This window comes from Bos grunniens, chromosome 10 (assembly GCF_055505025.1).
Source record: "Bos grunniens cultivar Pamir isolate PY7600 chromosome 10, Bosgru_T2T1.0, whole genome shotgun sequence".
Classification (NCBI taxonomy): domain Eukaryota; kingdom Metazoa; phylum Chordata; class Mammalia; order Artiodactyla; family Bovidae; genus Bos; species Bos grunniens.
In genome coordinates, this window is record NC_141174.1 from 39,802,142 (window position 1) to 39,829,098 (window position 26,957).

Below are 26,957 nucleotides of genomic sequence, written 5' to 3' on the forward strand. Positions count from 1 at the left end.
CAAGTCGGCCTATAACATATCACCCAAAGACCACAAGAATTTTGTTAACATTGAGAATCTAGAAATGTGACTTAAAAGACTCCATTGTACATTTCCATTAGATGAAACTCTCTTTGAATACTCTCAGATAGAGCAATGTCCATTAAAATTGAAAATCAGACTCTATTACTCTCACACTAAATAGGCATGTGGGTGGGAGGAAAGTGAGAGAACACATATTTTTGTGAACTAAGCTTCATTATCTACTTTTTTGAAGCCCTAAAATTCAGAAGAACCACAAAAGGACCTGAATCTATCATTTAAAAAAAAAAAAAAACAACTTCCTCCTATTATTCAAAAGACATTAGGATTTGCTACCAGTGGTAAAAGTTGAAATGGGAAAACTTCACTAATAACATTATAATAAGAAAGAACCTCTCCTTCCACTGAAAAGAATCCTACAGTGAAAGGAACTTAAGAGAGTTAAAATTGTTCTAAGGCTCAAACCTTTTAACCTCTTAGGAGGAATATTCCTAAAAGATCAAAACATTCTTCATTTCCTAGAATAACTGAAGATTAAAAAAAAAAAAAAGCAATACCAATCGGCTAAAAATGTCTTTTGTCTTTCCAAAGATTCCAAAATATATGTTTATCGTTACCCTCATATGCATTTACTTATTATTTACAACGATTCACTATATAGACTCATAAAACTATTTTTAAAAGATTATTTAGAGGAGCAATGAATTTCCATGGGATACACTTAAATCACTAAGGAAGAAATATTTTACATTTGAAAAAGAAATATAGTAATTAGGTCACTGGAGGGAAAAGTATTTGAAAATGAATGTCTTTTATAAAGACTTACCATTTGCAATCCTGTTCAAAACTCTACATATAATGGTTCCAAAAATGATAGCATGTACATGAAGAGCAGAAACTACAATTATCTTTTAAACTGTAACCTGCTCTTAGAGTATCAAGAACAAAGCCAGTTTCACAGTTGCAACTTGGGCAGTCACAAAGCACCCTGTCCTTAGGAAGGCCTTGTATTTGGTTTGACTCTCTGCCATTGCTGTCTTGAAATTGTTTAGGATTTTTGCACAAAAGACATCATATTTTCATTTCACACTTGGCCTCACAAATTATTTACCTGATCCTTATTTTTAAGTGAGTTACTGTTGATCCCCCTTCAACCAGCAATGCAGTCCCTCTTCTACAGGGTCTCCATCTCTTTATCACAGAACCACTACCATTCAAAAAACATTCCAAAAACTACAACTTGATGCTACTTCTTGAAGTAATTAAAAGTTTAAAAGACCTTATAAATTTACCACTAATATTGAAGTAGAAAAACTCCCACACCATTGCTGGAATCCCAGTAAATCTTATTTTTGAGATCAAGATAGTATGATATCCAGAGAATAAAGAGGTTATTGAAAAGTATTATTAAGTTTCCTACTACATAAGTACATAAATTTAAATATTTCTTATGCATATGTCTTATTACATAACCAGATTTTATTGTGAATTTTCTATACATATCAGAGCCACCAAGGGTGTTTACTGATAATGCAGAAATCTGGGTTTTGTTCCCTCAATTATTTATTCAATAGCATTGGAATAGAGAGGACAGCACTCCATACAGTAAGTACCTCAAGTAAATGCAACCCTAGGTGAAATCCAGCAATTACTATTCTGCTTTGTTTACTTAATGATATAACTGTTTTTTGTGTATAACAGTATTCAAAATTGTTTTAAAACATATTATTCCATGATGAGGGAATGCTATAATTTATTTTTTAAATTATATTCAGTATATCTGGAATATTAAAAACAATCAATTCAAAACCATTGTAAACTATAAGATAGCCCAGTGAAGTAGCTAAATAAATGTTCTTCATTTAGACATATAATAATCTGTTAATGGGTAAATGATAAAGTGATAAAAATATAAATTACATAGAAATAAACATTAAAACATTTGTCAAACTTATCTGAGAAAACATCCAAAATCAAAAAGTTTCCAAATACTACTGACAGGTATAACATAATATCAGCATGATTTAAAAGATCTAAAACATTCTTAATAATAATAGTAAATACCTTTAAAATGTCAATTCAGACAACTCACTGAAGAAAATGTATGGTCATGTTATTATAATATACATGTAGATAAGATATGATGAGAAGGTACTTATCTCTGTAACATTATTCCCCCAAATAAAAAATCCACAGTTTAATCATGAAGAAACATCAACTGAAAGACATTTTATAAAATACCTGAAAGACATTTTATAAAAGTGTGTCCTGTGTGACTCCACTGATAGAAGACTCTTGGAAGTTTCTGTCTGGATTCCTGTGGATTTCACATCATGTGCTTTGCCCTTTGTTAATTTTGCTTTATAGCCTTTCACTGTAATAAATCCTAACTGTGAGTACAAAAACAAGAATAAAAATTGTCAAGGTCATGGAAAGGAAAGAAAACCTGAAATTCTAAATCTGAATTTCCTATTTTGTTTCATTAATTTATTTGTCTTTACACCAATGAATTATTCTCTTGATTATTTTAGCTCTATAGAAAGAATTGAGTTAAATAATATGAGTACTTGAACTTTATTGTTCTGTTTCAAAGTTATCTTGGATATTCTTTTTCATTTCCACAAAAATTATGAATAAACTTGTCAATTTCTATAGAGTCTGCTGATATTTTGATTGGGATTGCAATGAGCCTATATATCAGTTTGGAGAGTTGATTACTTAATACATTAAAGATTCTGATTGACATGGCATAACACTCAAGTTATTTAGATTCTCTTTAACTTCAATCAGCAAAGTTTTGTAATTTTATTGCATGCTTTCTATATCTTGTTCTCAAATGTATCCCATATTTTTGTATCTTTATGCTATTCTAAATATTACTGCTCTTCTATTTTCAATTGCCAATTATTTGTCACTAGTATGTAATAATACAATTAATTTTTGTGTATTGGTCTTGAATTTTTCAACTTTGTACCTTCTGCTTCCTAAACTATCCAGCTATAATCTATGGGACATTCTCATAAAAATCAAGTTATCTTGAAATCATTCAGTCAGTCACTCAGTCGTGTCTGACTCTTTGCAACCCCATGAATCGCAGCAAGTCAGGCCTCCCTGTCCATCACCAACTCCTGGAGTCCACACAAACCCATGTCCATAAAGTCAATGATGCCATCCAACCATCTCATCCTCTGTCGTCCCCTTCTCCTCCTGCCCTCAATCTTTCCCAGCATCAGAATCTTTTCCAATGAATCAGCTCCTCGAATCAGGTGGCCAGAGTATTGGAGTTTCAGTTTCAATATCAGTCCTTCCAATGAACACCCAGGACTGATTCCCTTTAGGATGGACTGGTTGGATCTCCTTGCAGTCCAAGGGACTCTCAAAAGTCTTCTCCAACACCACAGTTCAAAAGCATCAATTCTTCGGTGCTCAGCTTTCTTCACAGTCCAACTCTCACATCCACACATGACCACTGGAAACACCATGGCCTTGACTAGACGAACCTTTGTTGGCAAAGTAATGTCTCTGCTTTTAATATGCTGTCTAGGTTGGTCATAACTTTCCTCTTGAAATAAAGACAGTTATACTTATTTTCTAATCTTTTTATGCTAGCTTTTTCCTTCCTTACTCTACTGACTACAACTTAGGTACAATATTGACTAGAAGTAGCAATAATGAACACCCTTGCCTTGTCCCTGATCTTAGTGGAAAAGGATTAAATCTTTCAGTACTACGTTAGATGTTTAGGCGTAGGTTATTGGTAGATGTCCTTTATCAGACTGAGGAAATTCCTATAAAGAATTGTGAAGGGTCTGAGATTTTACTCTACTTTCAAGTTAATGACTTTAGCCTGCTGGAATTTAACAGGTACTGGCAGAAAGCATAAGATTAATATTTGTCTCATAATAAGTTAGGAAATTGTCCCTTCTCCTCTAATTCTAACAAAGTTTGCCTAGGACAGGTACTACTACTTCCTCTTATTTGATGTTTAAGATTATGTGTAATTACTCCCCAAAATATATAAGCTGCGTGCATGGTCACACAGGCAATTAAATAAAAATGTGACTGAAAAAACACTTTTGCATTTTAAAGTCTTTGACAGTGGCACTAATTTTTATATTTCCTTCAGAAGTGATGTTACATTACTATCATGTTACTATCATAGCAAGCAGTGAGCACCAGAAAGATGAATTTGCCCTTTCCTACATAATAATATCTCTTATTTCATGGATCAGTGTGAGGATTTTGCCAATTACTATGCAGATCAATAAAACAAGAGAGAGATCAGTTCATTTCTACCATATACACCCAAAATGAGTAAATAAGCACAGATATTTCTGTGGTACCAACTAGACTTACACTAAGATAAATTCTGGCCAAGACACTTTCTATTATCTAATATCTAAATACTACAGTGACCATGGTGGCAAAATGGGATGGATAAGAACCAGCTTTCATGTGAAGTCTTAGTGACCTTCTGAAAACCTGAAATTTTTCCTTTTTCCTGTGCACACACCCTGGTAAATGACCGCAGATCATGCAAGCTTGGGAGAAGAGTTATACCATACATTTGTGCCTGCATCACAAAGGGACAAGTTTCTTCCTTAATCAAGTAACTGTGGGTCTGCAAACTGAGTAAAGGGCTGTGAATCACCACTCCTGTGATGAACTTGAATTAGGGTTCTTCTAATACCATTTAAAATTTTTCTGTTTATATAAGTCAAGGCTGACTTTCTATTTCATTCATAGAAATGATCTTTCCCTTGATCAAATGATGATTCACCAACACTGTAGCCTGAGAGTCAAAACACTCCACATGGGATTCAGTTAATCACTTGAGAAAACTGGGCCCACCTGTGCTTAAGTGCTACCACCCATCCTCTATTACTCTTGATCTAATTATTCCTACTATAATTGGGAAAGCCAATTACATACTGGCATTGTCCGGGATCATCTCTGGCCTTGAGAGGAAAGGCTCCAAAAATGTTTTATGGATGCTTATTTTTTGTTTGTTTGTTTTTTAATGCCTTCATGAAGGGAGCATTCTTTAGACTTTCCTAAGGTTACAAGATGACTGAACACATAAGAGCTCCACTTCAATATTCGCATCTCCTTAAGTTTTCAAAACTTTTCTCTAGATTACACTTGACAGGTACCACCATCTCCCTTCCCTTAAAAGTTGGTCACATTTAAGGCCAAGGCCACAGTAAGATGCTTGAGCCAACAGTATAAATCACAAATTCTATGTGAGTACACTCATACCACTAAAATAGGCTTAAATCAACTTTCCGTTTTGTCATCTCATACTAATCCCTTTAAAACCTTTTCCATACATGCTCCCTCAGTTCTTACAGATACAAATCATCCAGATTCTGCACTATTTCAGTATCTCTGTTATGTCCTCTTTGATGAAACACATACTTCATTAGGGCTCTACTAGAAGACTATTTCGGAGAAGGCAATGGCACCCCACTCCAGTACTCTTGCCTGGAAAATCCCATGGATGGAGGAGCCTGATAGGCTACAGTCCATGGGGTCGAGAAGAGTCAGACTCGACTGAGTGGCTTCACTTTCACTTTTCACTTTCATGCATTGGATAAGGAAATGGCAACCCACTCCAGTGTTCTTGCCTGGAGAATCCCAGGGACAGGGGAGCCTAGTGGGCGGCCATCTATGGGGTCGCACAGAGTCGGACACGACTGAAGCGATGTAGGAGCAGCAGAACACTATTTATCATGAGTGTGTGTCCTGAAGATAATCTGAATCTCCTTATGAATCCTGATCCTCACTTATAATTCTTGAAAAATGTGTGAAAGAAGAACTGCTTTCACACATAAGGAAGATTTTGCAGTAATTTTTGGTTTAAAATTCTCAACAACTCTGGGAGGCCAAATTTGTTATCATCCCAATCTCAGGACCCACTATTTCCTGTTTGCCTTATTTTAGCATGAGAGACCTGGCAAGGTTGGGATTTAAATAATTTTACAACACTATATCTTGTACAATCAAGTTCTGGATCTGATCCTGAGCCATGTCTACCTTGCAGCTATAAAGGATAAGGGATTCCTTTAGCAATAACCTAGAGGCATTCTGATTCTCCACCAGTGAAGATTTGGGTTGGGTGTGAAAAGTGAAAGTGAAAGTGGCTCAGTCGTGTCAGACTCTTTGTGACTCCATGGACTATACAGTCCAGGGAAATCTCCAGGCCAGAATACAAGAGTGGGTAGCTGTTGGGAGCCGCGTTAGGCATTACTGACAAAAATGGAGGCACGGCCCCAACCCCCTCTCCTCATTCCGCAGGCATGGTCGCGGGATGAAGGAGTTAGGTCTTGTGATTTGTTCTTTCTTTTCTTTGGTTGAGTTGGCTGGAAAGAATGTTAAGGTGCTTATTGTTCTCGAGAGAAGCATGAGAAAGCACAAAGCCTTCTGCAGAAAATAATCTATAAAGTAACCATTGACATTTGTTCAAGGATCTTTACAAAGAATGTTCCAGGATGAGCACGTAGGCCGCAGCTTGAGGCAATGGAAAGGATTGTTATCTGAGACCTGTTTGTGAGGGAAATATTTATGGCAAAAGAAGTTTGCTGAGCTTAGGGTTTAGGAATAATTAAGAATAGCTAGAAGTTAAAAGTTTAAGGATTGTTGTAGTGTTAGCATATTTTACTATAGCTTATAGAGATTAGGAATTTTAGAGATATTAATAGCTACAAGCCTTTTTAGGAGATAGTGAGCTTAAGATACTAGAGGCAAACAGGATTTAGAAAGATAAGAAATAAACTGAGGAATGTGGTATGCAGCCCAGACATAAGCATGAGTTACTATGTAATCACAAGTTAAGTATAGGACACATAAGAGGAAGTAGATAATAGATAGTAAAGCTGATTCTGAGAGAATTGCTGAAGCAGGAACTCTGTTTGAAGGGCAACAATGATTTCTGGAGACAATAAATCTGGGTGGGGGGGAACTGAAAATGTCAAACCTCTGACCTAATGCATTTGTCAAAGTATAAAAGAAAACCTGAACCTTGAAATAAACATGTAGTCCCGCACCTTGAGTCAGAGGCTACATCATCCTCCACCGACACCGCTCATGCCTTCAGGCTGATTCCCTGGCTGCCTGAGCTAGACTCTGGCAGGCAGCCTTTCCCTTCTCCAGAGAATCTTCCCAATCCAGGGACTGAACCCAGGTCTCCCGCATTGCAGGTGGATTATTTACCAGCTGAGCCACAAAAGAAGCCCAGGTTGGGTGTACAAGGCCTTAAACTTAGCGTTTTCATCTTGTTGGCTCTCCATGGTAGCGACAGTTAACCCAAACTGTTTTTATCATCACCATCGTTAGTAAACACCATATCCTTTGAACAAAGCACCATATCCTTTGATTGCCCCATGCCTTTCTACACACCAGCACTTCATCCTCCACCAACATGTATGATGATTTGACTAACTGTGATTCCACTCCATCCCCTAAAATGCCTCTGTTCCCTATGTGGTACTGTCTTCAGGAAAGTGATAAGACCCCTACAGAGCAGCTGCACCAAGCTTCCCACATCATTAAATACCCCTTCACTGTCCAATATGTGGCAATTGGAACCAAAGAGCTACAGAATAAAGGGGTCTCTGGGAACTCCGATGATTAGGTTATCTGTGTGTGTGTGTGTGTGTGTGTGTGTGTGTGTGTGTGTGCGTGTGCATGCTCAGTTGACAGTGTCTGACTCTTTATGACCCATGAACTGTAGCCCTCCAGGCTCCTCTGTCCATGGAATTTTTCCAGGCAAGAATACTAGAGTGGGTTGCCATTTCCTACTCCAGAAGGATATCAGTAGCAATCAATAGAAAATTGAGGGTCAAAGTCCTGTCCTTATTTTAGAAGTTTTACTCTCATTTTCTGCCTAAATAGTGGTATAACTCTAAGAGACAGTGGAATCTCAATAACAAATGCAAGGTGGAAGTTGGCGGTCCAATTTTATGAGTGATGACACAAAATTGTATATATTTTTATAGAGAATATGGCTTTAAAATGTAGAATATATTTAAACATTTTATATAATTAAGGAATGTTAAATTCACATTTTCTTGATGTTTTTGAGTTTCAGAAGCACCTCTAAGATTTGAAAACATTAGAAAATTAAGCATGCAGGATTGGTTAAAAACTTGTGATACCAGTGTGTGACTCCACCTCTCAGCTATAAAATGGGATTGCTTAGAAAGGAAATGTGACAACAGCAGAGGGAGTCAGTGGGTCCTGTTGGAAAGAAGCCAGAAACTGATCAGAAGATGATTTGGCTAGACTGAGGCAACATCATCCACTACTGAACATGTTCCTTGTAGTTTCCTACGTTTTCCAGGTAAAAAGCATCAATATTTGACATTCTAAATAAGGGACCCCATTAAAAATGCATTAGCACTTAAGACTATGCCCATCCCTCCCTTACCAAGTCTAAAGTGGCAAAAACAACAGGTAACAAGTAGAATAAGTTTTTATCCAGAAGGAAAAAGGAAGCCTAATACACCCTTCTTCCTGACCACAAGCTTCCAAACCAAATTACAGTTAATTTTGTTGGGGGAGTGGGTGGGTGACAGTAATAATGGGTAAAGAATGTTATGAATCAGATGATGAAATAAAGCAATACTTATATTAATAGATCATTCTTTAGTTTTTAATACCTCAAAAACTTAACAACTAATTGAGAGTAACCAGAAACCATACTGCAATGGTTCTCAAAGTGTGGTCTTCAACCCTCCTCAGTATCATCAGAATCATCTGGAAACTTGATAAAAATACAAATTCTCAGGTTCATTCCAGACCTATTAAATGAGAGGCTCTGCAGTAAGACCTAGAAATCTGGTTTTCACAAGCCCTCCACAGGATTTCGATCAAGCCAAAGTCTGAGATCTGCTGCCACAGTGGGATTTGCTTATGATTTCATCCAGGTGAGGGGAAGAAAAGTGAGCAGAATTTGTTTAATACACACTTTATTTGTGCATGACATCTTCGGGTCCACCAGGCTCAATTACTCAGTTACATAGAGCTGCTTGCTGATATTTCAATGTGTTAGATTTTTTAAAAAATGTTTTCTTTTGCTATTACATCCTGTTTTGCTTGTACTTCCTTTGCCTTAGTATCTGCCCTGTATTCTGATATTTTCTACATCTTTTGAGTTTGTTCTCATTCTGATCATTTCTTCCTTGTGTTTAATGTCTGCCTTCTATTTTTCTAGTAACACTCCTCAGCATAAATTCAAGTATTATTTCATGATTATAATCATTACAGGAATCATTTTATGGAAATCAACTTCTTTATTTCTGAATATTGAATATTCTTTTGATTTCAGAATGGAAATTCATCTGCCTATATTAATTTTAGTATTAAATCTTTGAGCCTTTCCTAGGTTACACTGGTCATAAATGAAGTTCTTAAACCTATGACAAACCCAGATAGCATATCAAAAACAAAGACATCACTTTGCCAACAAAGGTCCGTATAGTCAAAGATATGTTTTTTTTTTTCCAGTAGTCATGTACGGATGTGAGAGTTGGACCATAAAGAAAGCTGAGCACCATAGAACTGATGCTTTTGAATTATGGTGCTTGTGAAGACTCTTGTGAGTCCCTGGGACAGCAAGGAGATCAAACCAGTCAATCCTAAAGGAAATCAACCCTGAATATTCATTGGAAGGCCCGATGTTGAAGGTGATGCTCCAATGCTTTGGCCACCTAATGCAAAGAGATGACTCATTGGAAAAGACCCTGATTCTAGGAAAGATTGAAGGCTAAAGGACAAGAGGATAGCAGAGGATGAAATGGTTCAATGGCATGACCAACTCAATGGACATGAATTTGAGCAAACTCTAGAAGACAGTGAAGGACAGGGAACCTTGGCATGCTGCAGTCCATGGAGTCTCAAAGAGTTGGACAACTTAGTGACTGAAACAACAACAACAATGCATAAATTTTTCTTCTCCTTATTCATACTGTACAAACATTCTGGTCAGATACTATTTTCTGCTTGCTCATATTTCCAACTAATATTTTTATAATCTTTAGAGGGAAAATCTCTTTGGAATTGGCTTTGAAACCCACTTCATAGCTCAACTAATAGCCAAGGGCAGGTTTGGAGTTTGACGTAACATGACAGCCTATTTGGTATTAGGAAAGGTCAAAGCAAGGCATAGAAAGGCCTGAGAGAAAAGTGCAAAATGGCTTATTTGAAGAAGGCTGATAGCATGATGAATCTGTGTACAACTGTGCTGATGTCAGGTGGGCTAAAAGGATTTGGCAAAGGGCTCCCAAGACACCTGCTGTACCTTATAAAAGCTACCTCACAACAGCACTCCAAGAAAGAAAACAACCAACTTCCCTACAATCAAATGAGAGGAGCATTTTGGGGCAGAGCTTGATGAGAATCAATGTCATTACAGTTGGCTCTTCTAGGCCGCCACCCCTAACCTTGGACATGGGGTAGCTCTTTTCAGCAGTGCTTCTGTGCCCTCCATTGCAGCCTCAAAAAGGCAAAATGGCTGTCTGAGGAGGCCTTACAAATAGCTGTGAAAAGAAGGGAAGCAAAAAGCAAAGGAGAAAAGGAAAGATATACGCATTTGAATGCAGAGTTCCAAAGAATAGCAAGGAGAGAAAAGAAAGCCTTCCTCGGTGATCAGTGCAAAGAAATAGAGGAAATAATAGAATAGGAAAAAACTAGAGATCTCTTCAAGAAAATTAGAGATACCAAGGGAACATTTCATGCAAAGATGGCTCCATAAAGGACAGAAATGGTAGGGACCTGACAGAAGCAGAAGATATTAAGAAGAGGTGGCAAGAATACACAGAAAAACTGTACAAAAAAGATCTTCATGACCAAGATAATCATGATGGTGTGATCACTCACCTAGAGCCAGACATCCTGGAATGTGAAGTCAAGTGGGCCTTAGGAAGCATCACTACGAACAAAGCTAGTGGAGGTGATGGAATTCCAGTTGAGCTATTTCAAATTCTAAAAGATGATGCTATGAAAGTGCTGCACTCAATATGCCAGCAATTTGGAAAACTCAGCAGTGGCCACAGGACTGGAAAAGGTTAGTTGTCATTCCAATCCCAAAGAAAGGCAATGCCAAATAATGCTCAAACTACCACACAGTTGCACTCATCTCACATGCTAGTGAAGTAATGCTCAAAATTCTCCAAGCCAGGCTTCAGCAGTACATGAACTGTGAACTTCCAGATGTTTAAGCTGGTTTTAGAAAAGGCAGAGGAACCAGAGATCAAATTGCCAACATCTGCTGGATCATCAAAAATGCAAGAGAGTTGCAGAAAATCATATATTTCTTTACTGACTATGCCAAAGCCTTTGACTGTGTGGATCACAATAAACTGTGGAAAATTCTGAAAGAGATGGGAATACCAGACCACCTGACCTGCCTCTTGAGAAACCTGTATGCAGGTCAGGAAGCAACAGTTAGAACTGGACATGGAACAACAGACTGGTTCCAAATAGGAAAAGAAGTACGTCAAGGCTGTATATTGTCACCCTGCTTATTTAACTTATATGCAGAGTACATCATGAGAAACACTGGGCTGGATGAAGCACAAGCTGGAATCAAGATTTCCAGGAGAAATATCAATAACCTCAGATATGCAGATGACACCACCCTTATGGCAGAAAGTGAAGAAGAACTGAAGAGCCCTTTGATGAAGGTGAAAGAGGAGGGTGAAAAAGTTGGCTTAAAGCTCAACATTCAGAAAACGAAGATCATGGCATCTGGTCCCATCATTTCATGGGAAATAGATGGGGAAACAGTGGAAACAGTGGCTGACTTTACTTTTCTGGGCTCCAAAATCACGGCAGATGGTGATTGCAGTCATGAAATTAAAAGATGCTTACTTCTTGGAAGGAAAGTTATGACCAACCCTGATAGCATATTAAAAAGCAGAGACATTACTTTGTCAACAATGTTCCGTCTAGTCAAGGCTATGGTTTTTCCAGTGGTCATGTATGGATGTGAGAGTTGGAATATAAAGAAAGCTGAGCACCAAAGAATTGATGCTTTTGAACTGTGGTGTTGGAGAAGACTCTTGAGAGTCCCTTGGACTCCAAGGAGATCCTACCAGTCCATCCTAAATGAAATCAGTCCTGGGTGTTCATTGGAAGGACTGATGTTGAAAATGAAACTCCAATATTTTGGCCACCTGATGCGAAGAGCTGACTCATTTGAAAAAGATTGAAGCTGGTAAAGATTGAAGGCAGGAAGGAAGGGGACGACAGAGGAAGAGATGGTTAGATGGCATCACTGACTCAATGGACATGAGTTTGGGTAAACTCTGCCAGTTGGTGATGGACAGGGAGGACTGGTGTGCTGCAGTTCATGGGGTCACAAAGAGTCGGAGATGACTGAGTGACTGAACTGAACTGAATAATTGGCTCGCTAATTCCCCAAGTGCAAGTGCAAGTTTGATCTGAAAGCCAGAAGCAACAGCAACATCAGATTAAAGGCACCAGGTAGTGGTTTCAACAGTTTAGTATACACTCTTAAAGCTAGGTTGTGAATTTCTGAAGTCATGCAACTATTGGGTTGACCAAAAATTTCATTTGGTGTTTTGCTAACATAAATGGAAGAATCCAAACTTTTTGGCCAACCCAGGACTTTTAATTCATCTTTATTTACCCTCCATCCAGAACTACACTTGGTAACTATTTTCTGCAGTGTTCAAAGAGCCACTGCTACACTTTTTACCCCATGGCAGTCATAGTAAATTTACGTGTAACTTGGAAGGATATTTTCTCACCTGTGTAGTACTGTACAAATGAAATCTTTTTTTGTATTCAGCAGTATGCATCAGCTGTATAAACGTAAATTGTTTTAGACAATCATGTTACTAGGTCATCTTTGCCAAAGGTTAAATGATGTCATTATTAATACATACTTTGTTGGGCAAAACCCCTTCACCACATACACACAGTCACAGCCATAGTCATATATACCTTTTTTGGACTTCTTGGATGGCAGCAGATGTAGAATCTCTGGGCTCACAGCTGTAAAAATACCTAGCATTGTGACTGGAATGAAATAGATACTTAGGAATTTCTTCACTGGAAGTGTAAGGTCTTGTCACTTTCTATACTCAGTCACTCACACGTCCCCTGCACTAGGAATCCCTGTTTATACTCATTTTTAACCTATGATGTAGGCACAGTTTTTTCACCCGGGAATAATAAATCACTAGTTCTTCATCTTTACTCTGTTATTATTATTGTATGTCTCATTTTTTTTCCTATGGACTTTTCCCTATTTCTTTTCTTGTTATTTTCTTATTTGTGCTTGCTGTACTTTCATTCATCCCTATCATAATACAGTGGCCTTTCTCTGTTAAAGAAAACACAAAAAGAAAACACTGTATATGTATATATATATATATATATATATATGCATATACATATGTATATTACAACGTAATGCTTGGCTATCAACACCTCACAGATACCTGATTGAGAGGAATATTCCTTTTTCTGACCGCAGCCTAGATAGCAGCTGTCTCTCTTTTTCCCTCAATGTTTCATGATATAATTCAACATTTAAAAAATAACTTTATAAATTTCCATTGCAATGTTTGAAATACGTAAAATACTACAATTTCTATTTTAACACAGACAGTGTGAACCTTCTGTCCAAAATACTTCTCTGAATTTTTTTAGTAATATATAGATCCCTCCACCCCTACTCAGTAGTCAGTCACACAGCTTTCCTTACTGTCCTACTATCTTCCTTTCATTGCAAATACTTAGGCAGATTTATTTTTAGGTGAAACTGAACTGAATTTGAAATGAAGGGGAGACTTTCTTGTCTAATTAAAAATGTTATATATAGTATTTCAGTCATCCTAAATAAAGTTCAGAAATTTTAACTGCATTTTAAATAAAGATTGATCCTTAAATGTTGATTACAAAAATAGGATTATAAAATAAAAATGAAAATAAAGAAGTGTACCATCTCCTATCAAATAGGGCATCAACTCTTATTTTCTATATTAGCTTTTATTATTTTTCTGCATGCATTCATCCTTGTAATCTCAATACCAATATCAATTTCTATCTTGTTTTCATGTCCTATTTTGTCAAGAACATTTATCTAAGTTGCTACATTGCCTTTACAATTGTCATTAAATGAGGGAAGGCAGTTTAAGTAAGTACATGTATCATTGGGCTTCCCTGGTAGCTCAGTGGTAAAGAATCTGCCTGCAGTGCAGGAGATGTGGGTTTAATACCTTGGTCAGGAAGATCCCCTGGAGAAGGGAATGGCAATTCACCCTGGTATTCTTGCCTGGGAAATCCCATGGGGTTACAAGAGCTGGACACAAAAACTAAACAAAAACAACAATGTAAATATGAAATAATGATGCACTAAGGAAAAAAAGAAAAGATGAGTTCTCTAAAGAAAGCTTTTGAAAATGTTTAAAATAAAGCATAACTAAATATATGTTCCACTCCTGTGTGTTATACATATTTTCCAAAATATACATCAGTACTTACAGAAAAGTATGGCTTTAAGTAAGTGATTAATGTCACCAAAGGGAGGCCTCTATTTTACTGTGCATATTTATTCTGTAATATAATCTCTATTGAGTTTACATTTTCAGATTCTAGGGCCCTAACCTAGAGCTGTCCTCAAGTTTTTACCTCTGTGGAACTCACCTTGGCAGTTTACTATTCACTTCATTATTCAACTCTTCTGCAAAGAAGAAAAAATGCAGGTCCCAATTCTGATCCAGACTAGGACTCCAGCTTTATTCTGAGCTGTCCTTTCCTCACTTGCCTCTACATTATGTTGCCAAAAGTCATTGGCCTCATCCCTTGAGTGTTAGATATCTTTGAGATGTGACTGATATTTCCATGTCTGCTAAACCCACTGAAGACTTTGTAGCTATTCAGGGCATCTTTAGAGTTCACTGTGGGTGCAGCTATAATAAAGTGGGGGAAAAGTGGCAGACCTGGGTCCTAAAAGTCTCTAAGTCTCATTTTATTTATTTGTAAAATGGGAGAATTCATGACTAGTTTACACAGATAATCTACACTGATCATGCAGTATAATCATAGAACATTCTGGAAATAAAAGTTGATCCAGAAGTGTCTTGAGGATATGCCACCCATTCATAACAGCCAAATCCAAGGCATACTGGCAAATATCAGGTCAGTGATGAAATGGCCTCCTCATTGGCAGCCATACTTCTCATACACAACACTCTTCAACTCCATTAGACTGCCAGCCTGTGCCAAACACACCACCTGCATACAAACCACTGGACCATTTCTTAGGCTGAGCACACACCTATCTTGTCTCCAGTCTTGCCCATGCAGGATAATGTGCTATTTTTATTTCAAGACTTGGCTCAAATTCAGCAGTTTCTCTGAAACCTTCCCTATTGCCTGAATCAAATGTATTATACCTCTCTTTAAGCCCCAACATTATGTTCTTTCTATTCCTCTTAAGAGTTTATATTTCATCCTGTCTTTAGAATAGTTAAAGTCTTCCCTGGTGGCTCAGAGAGTAAAGTGGCTGCCTGCAATGCAGGAGACCTGGGCTTGATCCCTGGTTTGGGAAAATCCCCTGGAGAAGGAGATGGCAACCCACTCCAGTACTCTTGCCTTGAGAATCCCATGGACAGAGGAGCCCGGTAGGCTACAGTCCATGGAGTCGCAAAGAGTCAGACACCACTGAGCGACTTCACTTTCTTTCTTTCTTTAGAACAGTTTTCTGCTTCTGTTCAAGTTTCCTCAGGCAAATAGCATCTCCTAGGTGTGTCTGTATTCTCTCTTTACTACAGATTTCTCTTCTTAAAATTTTTTGACAAAAGTTGATGGATAGAATGACAACAAACTATTATTTTGGTATGTACAAAGATGTTGTGGCTCATCACAGAGTTCTTTGAAAAAGCTAAAATGTTTTTCTTTCTCTGGAAAATAGAATTTTTATAAAGATAATTTTTAAGAAAGTTAATGCTACAATCTTAATTGAACCCTAATTAAAATACTGATATATTTGTATAGTGCTTCAGTGTTTTCAAAATATTTTCACTTGCTTTATATCATGTGATCCTCACAGCAACTCTGTAAATTATGAACTTGAGTGTCTTATATGAGTCAAAACCATGAGGGTCCGTTCTCACAGTAATCCCTCTGATAAAACAGTAAGGAAAGTATGATCATGTTCATTTCAGAGATGAAAAAGTTGGTTTATGGATAATAACATGTCCGATTCATAGAGCTATATATGCTGAAGAGACTGAAACTGTAACCCAGATTTGTGTCATATCAAATGGAATGATAAAATGAAATAAATAAAATGAAAGATATAAAACCTTAACCTTGAATATAAATAAATTGTCCACAAGCCCACAACCATGACTACTTAAGTGTGCCCTAGTGAATATGTTGCATTATTTAGAAAAACAAGACCTTTAAAAATCACTATTTGTATAAAACTAAGGAAAGCATGTTTTCCATTCCTAGAAATCATTCTCTCACATATGGTGCTTTATACCTTGAATTATGCTTGCACTATTGCAAATCTACACGTGTCAATAGAATGACATCATTGATGTACTTCCAGCTCTCTCAGACATTTCCAAAGTAGGGTTTGGACTATGGTTGTATAACCCTGAACTTTAATAAAACTTATGTTTAAATGCAGAACTTGCTATTGTCCATGAATATTTACCTGATCAGGCTTAATCAAAATTTAATTGTAGGAGTTTTTAAGCTCTATATATCATAGAAAATCACAAGTTTGCAGGCATAGCTAAAATAAGGAAAAATCAATGGTTACATTATAATAAAATTTAAATTACTACTTCTATTTCCAGGAATAAACTAAAGAATTTTTTAAATTATAAAACTTTTTTCTGTTATAAATCATATCAGATCAGATCAGTCGCTCAGTCGTGTCCGACTCTTCGTGACCCCATGAATCGCAGCATGCCAGGCCTCCCTGTTCATCACCAACTCCCGGAGTTCACCCAGACTCACGTCCATCGAGTCAGTGATGCCATCTGGCCATCTCATCCTCTGTCGTCCCTTTCTCCTCTTGCCCCCAATCCCTCCCAGCATCAGAGTCTTTTCCAATGAGTCAAGTCTTCGCATGAGGTGGCCAAAGTACTGGAGTTTCAGCTTTAGCATCATTCCTTCCAAAGAAATCCCAGGACTGATCTCCTTCAGAATGGACTGGTTGGATCTCCTTGCAGTCCAAGGGACTCTCAAGAGTCTTCTCCAACACCACAGTTCAAAAGCATCAATTCTTTGGCACTCAGCTTTCTTCACAGTCCAACTCTCACATCCATACATGACCACAGAAAAAACCATAGCCTTGACTAGACGAAACTTTGTTGGCAAAGTAATGTCTCTGCTTTTGAATATGCTATCTAGATTGGTCATAACTTTCCTTCCAAGGAGTAAGCGTCTTTTAATTTCATGGCTGCAGTCACCATCTGCAGTGATTTTGGAGCCCCCAAAAATAAAGTCTGACACTGTTTCCACTGTTTTCCCATTTATTTCCCATGAAGTGATGGGACTGGATGCCATGATCTTCGTTTTCTGAATCATGAGCTTTAAGCCCCTTTTTTCACTCTCCACTTTCACTTTCATCAAGAGGCTTTTGAGTTCCTCTTCACTTTCTGCCATAAGGGTGGTGTCATCTGCATATCTGAGGTTATTGATATTTCTCCCGGCAATCTTGATTCCAGCTTGTGGTTCTTCCAGTCCAGTGTTTCTCATGATGTACTCTGCATAGAAGTTAAATAAACAGGGTGACAATATACAGCCTTGACGAACTCCTTTTCCTATTTGGAACCAGTCTGTTGTTCCATGTCCAGTTCTAACTGTTGCTTCCTGACTCGCATACAAATTTCTCAAGAGGCAGATCAGGTGGTCTGGTATTCCCATCTCTTTTAGAATTTTCCACGGTTTATTGTGATCCACACAGTCAAAGGCTTTGGCATAGTCAATAAAGTAGAAATAGATGCTTTTCTGGAACTCTCTTGCTTTTTCCATGATCCAGCTGATGTTCTATTATAAATAGTTGATGGCAAAAAGATAGTATATTCACATTGTATTAGAAAGTCAATAATGCTCAGGAGTTTATGTGATATCAAATTCTGAAATTAATTTTTTTTGCTATTAATGTGGTTACTGTTGTTTAAAATTCTATACAAATATGAAATTTAAGTTTGTTGTGTTAAGTTGCCCAGTTGTAGTGACTTTTTGCGACTCCAAGGACGACAGCACACCAGGACTCCCTGTCCCTCACCATCTTCCAGAGTTTGCCCAAGTTCATGTTCATTGCGTTGGTGATGTCGTCCAGCCATTTCATCCTCTGATGCCCTCTTCTCCTTCTGCCCTTAATCTTTCCCTAGCATCAGGGACTTTTGTAGTGAGTCATCTGTTCACATGAGATGACCAAAATACTGGAGCTTCAGCTTCAGCATCAGTCCTTCCAGTGAACATTCAGGGTTGATCTCCCTTAAGATTGACTGGTTTGATCTCCTTGCTGTCCAAGGGATTTACAGGAGTTTTCTCCAGCACCATGATTTGAAGGCATCAATTCTTTGGCGTTCTGCCTTCTTTTTGGTCCAGCTCTCACAACGGTATGTGACCACTAGGAAGACCATAGCCTTGACTATACAGACCTTTGTCAGCAGAATAATGTCTCTGCTTTTCAACACACTGTCTAGGTTTGTCATCACTTTGCTGCCAAGAAACAATCATTTTCTGATATCTTGGTTGCAGTCAACAAGTCACTAATCCTTGTTAAATTGTGAGTTATTTTATCTCTTTCCATAGATGAAATACTAAAAAGTAGTTTTTTTTTCTGCTAGGAATTGTAGAGTTGACTAGACATAGCTTCCTATTCCAGAAAACTTCAGCAAAGCAAATATGTGAGTATAAAGGGTATAAAGTCCACTTCTTCATCAAAGCAAAATACAAAGTATATATGGCCCTCAAGTCTGTTTACATGATTGTCTCAGGTGTCTTACATCAAAAACTATATAAAACCTATAGGATGTTTTTTCTTTTATTTATTAACGTATTCACTCATCAATGCAGTCATCAAATCATCAATCATTTGATAACTATTACTGCTTGAATCAATTTAGAATCTATGTATGTAACCTTATTCTAAAACCATATTTTATTACAATTATGTAAGAACAGTTATTGGACAATTTTATTTATGAACATACATGCACAAATTCTCAAAGATATTAAACACAGTAGGATTTATATAGTGGCATTTGTTTTAGGATTTTGAAGATGGTTCTATATCAGGAAAAAAAAAAAACTGTTATAATTCACTATTTGGATAGACTAACAAAATTTAAATGATTATCTCAAATGTTGAAAATTACTTGATGAAGATTTACACATATTGATAAATTCTCAACAATCTATGAATGCAATTGTATTTCCTTAACTATGTAAAGTTGATATCAAATGAAATAACTTTTGATGGATTCCTTTTAAAATCAGGAACAATATAAGGATGCAAATTTTACAACTACTTTTAACAAAGTACCAGTGATGCTGACCAATGTTATAAGGAAAAAAAAAAAAGAGAAAGAGGCAGACAAAACTGTCCCTATTTTAAGGTGATACGATCATATAAAAAAATAAACAGATCAACAAGCAAAGTATTAGAAAATGTTGATGACTTTAGCAATTCGTTGGCTAGAAAGCCAACAAAGAAAACAGGAGCATTTTTCTCTTATACCAACATACACCAACTGGAAATTATAGTGAAAAGTATGTTTAACATTAGAGAAAATATAAATATTAATTTTCTAGAAATAAATTTATTCAAGAAATCACTTTGAAAATAAAGTTTCTAGTTCATCCAATGTTTATAATACACATACTTCAGGTATTATAAGTATAAAAATAGTTTTTAACCAATTCAGAGCACACAGACCTAATCTCATGTTATTGCTAAGCTAAATCGCTTTAGTCGTGTCTGACTCTGTGCAACCCCATAGATGGCAGCCCACCAGGCTCCCCCATCCCTGGGATTCTCCAGGCAAGAACACTGGAGTGGGTTTCCATTTCCTTCTCCAATGCATGAAAGTAAAAAGTGAAAGTGAAGTCTCTCAGTCATGTCCGACTCTTCGAGATCCCATGGACTGCAGCCCACCAGGCTCCTCCATCCATGGGATTTTCCAGGCAAGAGTACAGGAGTAGGGTGCCATTGCCTTCTCTGATCTCATGTCGTTAAACACTGGCAATTCCATAATATCCACTCAAGTTCCATGGCTTTATGGTAATGAAAAAAAAATGAAGGGTTTTAAACTAAAGTAAATATGAACTGTAACTTAAAATATTGGGAGTTTGGTAGTGATATATTTTTTATATTATACCCTATTTAAGAATGAGGAGTTTTCTTCTAATTATTCAGATGACCTATATATCTTTTATCACAGCATTAATGTTTTCTTTGCACTTTGGAAACAAGATATCCAAGAATAAATCAAATAACATGAAAATGAAGGAAAAATGTTTATATGTGGCCTGTCATTGAGATTAAAAAAGGATAATATATTAAGATTCTTGGCAGTTGACCTGAGGGCATAAAATCTGCCGGTCTTCAGACATAATTCCCTACTTAGTATCCTTCTTATATCTGACGAAGTAAAATAAAAGATCCAGGTGTGTGTGTGTGTGTGTGTGTGTGTGTGTGTGTGTGTATGCACACGCATGCACACATGCTAAGTCATGTTCAACTCTTTGTCAACCTATGGACTGGAGCCCACCAGGCTCCTTTGTCCATTGGATTCTCCAGGCAAGAATACTGGAGTGGGTTGCTATTTCCTTACCCAGGGGATCTTCCTGACCCAAGGACCAAACCCGTGTCTCTGGGTCTTCTGCATTGGCAGGCAGATTCTTTACCACTGAACTACCTGGGAAATCCTAAAGAGCCAGTTAAGAAGTGATGTGCTGTCCCGCTCTAAAAGTTTCTAGAATACAGAAACTGCTATTTACCTTTGGACCTCCCATGTTACCGAATCACTTCAGGTATGGAGTGCTATTGTTGTTTAGTTGCTAAGTGAAAGTGAAAGTGAAGTTGCTCAGTCATGTCCGACTCTTTGGACCCCACGGACTGTAGCCCACCAGGCTCCTCCGTCCATGGGATTCTCCAGGCAAGAATACTGGAGTGGGTTGCCATTTCCTTCTCCAGGGGATCTTCCCAACCCAGGGATCGAACCCAGGTCTCCCACATTGCAGGCAGATGCTTTAACCTCTGAGCCACCAGGGGGCTTCAGTTGCTAAGTTATGTTCAACTATTTGTGACCCCATGGAGTGTAACCTGCTAGGCTCTGCTGTCCATGGGATTTCCCAGGCAAGAATACTGGAGTGGGTTGCCATTTCCTTCTCCAAGGGATCTTCCTGACCCAGGGATAGAACTCATGTCTCTTGCATTGGTGGGCAGATTCTTTACTGCTGCACCACCAGGGAACCCAGGTACAGAATGTGTGAAAATGTTAGTCTCTCAGTTTTGTCCGACTCTATTTGACCCCATGGACTACAGCCCAGCAGGCTGCTCTATCCATGGAATTCTGAATAGGTAGAGAATATACACACTTTGGAAGGAAAGTTATGATCAACCTAGATAGCATATTCCAGAGAAGGCAATGGCTCCCCACTCCAGTACTCTTGCCTGGAAAATCCCATGGATGGAGGAGCCTGGTAGGCTGCAGTCCATGGGATCGCTAAGAGCCGGACACGACTGAGCGACTTCACTTTCACTTTCCACTTTCATGCATTGGAGAAGGAAATGGCAACCCACTCCAGTGTTCTTGCCTGGAGAATCCCAGGGACAGGGGAGCCTGATGGGCTGCCGTCTATGGGGTCGCACAGAGTCGGATATGACTGAAGTGACTTAGCGGCAGCAGCAGCAGCAGATAGCATATTCAAAAGCAGAGACATTACTTTGCCAACAAAGGTCTGTCTAGTCAAGGCTATGGTTTTTCCAGTGGTCATGTATGGATGTGAGAGTTGGACCGTGAAGAAAGCTGAGCACCGAAGAATTGATGCTTTTGAACTGTAGTGTTGGAGAAGACTCTTGAGAGTCCCTTGGACTGCAAGGAGATCTAACCAGTCCATCCTAAAGGAGATCAGTCCTGGGTGTTCATTGGGAGGATTGATGTTGAAGCTGAAACTCCAATACTTTGGCCACTTCATGCGAAGAGTTGACTCATTGGAAAAGACTCTGATGCTGGGAGGGATTGGGGGCAAGAGGAGAAGGAGATGATAGAGGATTAGATAGCTGGATGGCATCACCAACTCGATGGACATGAGTTTGAGTGAACTCCAGGAGTTGGTGATGGACAGGGAGGCCTGGTGTGCTGCGATTCATGGGGTTACAAAGAGCTGGACGTGACTGAGCGACTGAACTGAACTGATACACACTTTAAATTGAGTTACTATAGGAGCCACATACCAATCAGCATTCTAGAAAACATTACTCTTTAGATTTGTTGTTCCTGTTAAACCAGATTTCTTGAAGAAATTGATTATGAGCATATATCAAAGTGTTTGTGTAAACTTTTCAAAAGAGAAGAGGCCCATTAAAGTCTATTCAAAATTCTATGTTCTATAGGAGACATTTAATAAGTAAAAAAATTGTTAAATAATTATTGTTAGGATAGATTGGAAACATGTATCTAATAAAATATTTTAATGATTTTTACCCAGTTGCATGGACAACCTTCAGATCAGTTCAGTTCAGTTGCTCAGTCATATCCAGCCCCTTGTGACCCCATGGACTGCAGCACACCAGGCTTCCCTGTCCATCACCAACTCCCAGAGCCTACTCAAACTCATGTCCATCGTGTTGGTGATGCCATCCAACCATCTCATCATCTGTGTTCCCCTTGGGTAACCTTAGCTTATCAGAAATTCTTGGACTCATGTAGTTATATGAAAACATTATACAAGTGTTTATGAGAAATCATAATTACCTCCTAACTAAAGGTCATGAATTATGTCAAGCAAAATTAATCTGTCACAGTCCAGGTTTGCTTTTATTTTCTCATTAATTGTATCATAAAGTATATTAAGACAAAGTAGGTCAAAACTGCATAGCATTCCTTAATAAAAAATAATTTAGGTATTACTTGAGGGGTGGTTGGCTCCTCTACTCTGGCTAGGCTTTTTTCCCCTCCTTTACGTGGGGGTAGAAGAGAGGAGATGCATGGAAGGGTCATGGACATGCAGAAATTGGTAGGCAACTCCTTCCACAGAAACAAGGAGACGGAGCAGGGAATCCCAAGATCACCAATATTTACTTACTTTCTCTGTTGCTACTTCTAGCCATCCAGAAAAAGATATAATTTATATATGATCCCAACAGAATAGTTAGTTTAATATTTGATATGTTATTTTCAAAAGATTTATCAAAGTAGCTATAGCCTCTGAATTGTTATTTCCTCTTTTAGCTACTCCAGAACCAAAGTAGTAAATGCAGGTTAATTATTTTGCAGACCCATGGTATTTTTGATGTGAATTTTTAGCTGGATCCCAAAGTGAAAATGAAAGAGAGAGAGACTGTTTCAACTCAAGCTGAGAAGGGATATGAAGTCAGCTAAGATGTGGTTTATCCATTCATTCTGACTTCTCCCAAAAGAAGATTTTTTATTAAGTTATCTGCCATGGACAATAGATTAAATACTACCACATTCACTATTTGCATTCAAAAAACAAGAAAAATGAAATAAAGAAATGAAAGGACAGCTCCTTATTCAGAAGACCTAGCTGCAATTCTTCTCTCCTCACAATTTTTCACAGCCTCCTTAAGAGGCAGTATTTTTCCAGTGCTGGTAGACTCATAACTTAAACTGGCTGTTCCTATCAAATTCAATTTGACAGAGTCATTTTGAAAATAAAATCTATATTTCATATATGTATAATATACAAACTTCAGGCATTATAATTATAAAACCTTTTTTTTTTAACTTAAGAAAATCAATTCAGAGCACACAGACCTAACCAATATCTCATGTCACTAAACACGGGCAATTCCATAAAAACCACTCATGTTCTTCAAGGTTTTACAGGAATGAAAGAAAAGGAAGGTCTTAGACTAAAGTAAGTATTAACTGATCTTAAAAGTTGACATAATATATTTTAAAAGGTAATTTAAATTTTTTGAACTATTATTCCAAAAGTATTCATTTTGTGATCTATAAAAGAAATCCTTCTACAACATGTGCATATACAGTAAGAATTTAAGTAATTTTATTATTGTAATATTTAAAATGTTATATCTGAGTATTTTAATCTGTTATCATTGTACTTAAAATTAAAATAACAATTCAAAATGTTCAATGAAATAAGCAAAGTATGCTGTTATTAAGATAATTAGACTGAACTCTATTTTGTCATTTTATCATCTTATTGCATGATTATGCAGTAATTCTTAAGTACCCAAGGTAAAATACCAAAACAATCTAAAGTGTATAGTGTTCAGTTCTCTTTAACTGAACATTCACCAAGTAATTCATATCTATAAACTTTTTATTAAACATCAACAAAGAACTCAAAACAAAAGTAGATCACAAATAAAATCTCAGTTATTATCATAGAATTTCAAACATACAGACTGTGCTGCTGCTGCTAAGTCGCTTCAGTCATGTTCGACTCTGTGCGACCCCATAGATGGCAGCCTACCAGGTTCCCCTGTCCCTGGGATTCTCCAGGCAAGAACACTGGAGTGGGTTGCCATTTCCTTCTGTATTCTCTGTTAAAAATGTATTTAAATCAGAACCAGAAATAAAACTGTAATTAAGTTATATATTTGAAAAATTTAAAAATAATAATGCTCAAAATAACTCTTCAGTGAAAGAAGTAATTATAATAGGAACTATAAAACATTTGATATTGGATAATATTTAAAACATGATGTACCTAAGTAATGAACATGCTATTAAATACTCACATTAGAAAATAATAACTAGAAATTAACTAGTCAAGTGTCCATCTCAATAAGTTAATGAAATAAAATAACAAAGAAATAGAAAATAATTCCATAAAAACAATGCAACAATAGAAATAATAAGGAAAACAACAAAACAAGCAGTTCATTATGATGAGAGCACCTGAAATCTACCTTCTTAGAAAATTTCTAGTATTCAACATAGTATTATTATCTATAGTCATCATACTATATATAAGATGTCTGGATTTACTCATCCTACATAACCTTATACCTTGTGTATCATTTGACCAATATCTCCTATTCCTCCCACCTTCCTGGTCCAGATAACCATAGTTCTACTCTCTGCTTCTATGTATTTGACTTTTCTAGATTCCACATATAAGAGACATAGTGCAGTGTTTTCCTATCTATGTCTGGCTTATTTTACTTAGCATAATAATCTTCTGATTATAATGATTTTACTATGCACATGTATACCAAAATATTATGCTGTACACCTTAAATATATACAATTTTATCATAAGATAAAACTAAAAGTGGAAGTTTGCTTCTGACCAATATACAGTAATTCCCTCTAAACACTCTGAAAAGAAAGAGAGAAAGAGAGGGAAAAGAGAAGAGGATAGAGAAGGGGAGGAGAGGTGGGGAAGGGAGGGCAGGAGGGGAAAGGAGAGCTGCAGAGATGAAAGAAGGGAAGAGAAGGGAAGAATTGAGGTGAGCCTGACTGTTGTGGTTGGCACAGCTTACTACCTTGGAGAGTTTCCAGGATGTAGCACAGAAAGGAGGAACCCAGACAGAGCTAGGTATTGTCTGACTTGAGGAGACAGAGCTGGGATTTTGGGAAGAAGAAGATACCAGAATTCAAAGGATTCAGTGCCAGAGAGAAAAGAGCTTCACAGAGAGAAAAGTCTGGGAATCTGAATAGCAGCCCCCTGAAGAAACCAGCAGAATACTGACCAGACCCTGTGTGTGGGGGAACCACCCAAAGCCAGAGAACCTTACAATTAACATAAAAGGTAACTGTGCCAAAATAAGTATGAGGGGGAAAAAAAATAATAAGTTTAGAAATTCCACAGTAGCCAACTTCAAGACTTACTAAATCTACAGTAATCAGAGTAATGCTGAAAGGATAGGCATAGATTAATTAAACACAATGAAGAGCTCAAAAGTAGATCTAAACAAATACAGTGAACTAACTTTTTACAAAAGTACAAATACAATTCAGTGGAGAAAGAGTATCCCTTTCACATAATGATACTAAAATAACTGAACACAATTTATAAAGCAATAAACCCTGACATATGTCTCACATCTTATACCAACTAAACCAATATGGATTATGGGCCTAAAGTGTAAAATGTAACACTAAAAACTCTTCTAGGAGAAAATAGGAGAAAATTTACATGACCTTGAGTTTGATTAGGAGTTTTAATAGATGAACTCAAAAGCACAATTCATAAAAGAACATTAGTAAATTAGACTTTTACCAAAAATTCTGATCTATGAAAGACATTTTTAAGAAAACAAAAAGATCAGACTCAGAACATATTTGTAAATCACACACCTGCTAAAGGATATACATCCAGAAAATAAACCACTTACCTCTTAACAATAAAACATAGAGTTGCCACAGTTAGTTGCACTGATCATTAGTTATTAGGGAATTGCAAGTTTTTTTTTTTAAGTTCACTTTTATATACCCTATTAGAATGACTAAAATAAATCAACTGAAGACTTTAAGTAGTAAAGAGGATAAAGAGCAACAGAAATTCTGGATATTCTGGAATGCAGAATATCACAACCACTTTGGAAAATAGTTTTCCAGTTTCTTATAAAGTTAATCAAATGCTTATCATATGATCGAGCATCCTTTCTCCTAGGAATTTACCCACAAGAACTGAAAGTTTATGTTAGCACAAAAACTTGTACACCAGCATTTCTAGCACCTTTATTCATAAGAGCCAAAACCTGAAAA

General features: G+C 37.2%; 1 long non-coding RNA gene across 6 annotated transcripts in view; it reads right to left on the bottom strand.

The window, feature by feature from the left end:
- The window catches only part of LOC147364384 (uncharacterized), a 610,904-nt gene that overhangs the window by 305,196 nt on the left and 278,751 nt on the right, over nt 1-26,957 (bottom strand). For 2 of the 6 annotated variants that reach the window (XR_015134445.1, XR_015134442.1), the window contains one exon: nt 2,236-2,411. The exons of the other annotated variants lie outside the window; for them this stretch is intronic. This is a non-coding gene — a long non-coding RNA (uncharacterized LOC147364384). Of the gene's footprint in view, nt 1-2,235; nt 2,412-26,957 lie in introns of those variants that run through there. 6 annotated transcript variants of the gene reach the window in all.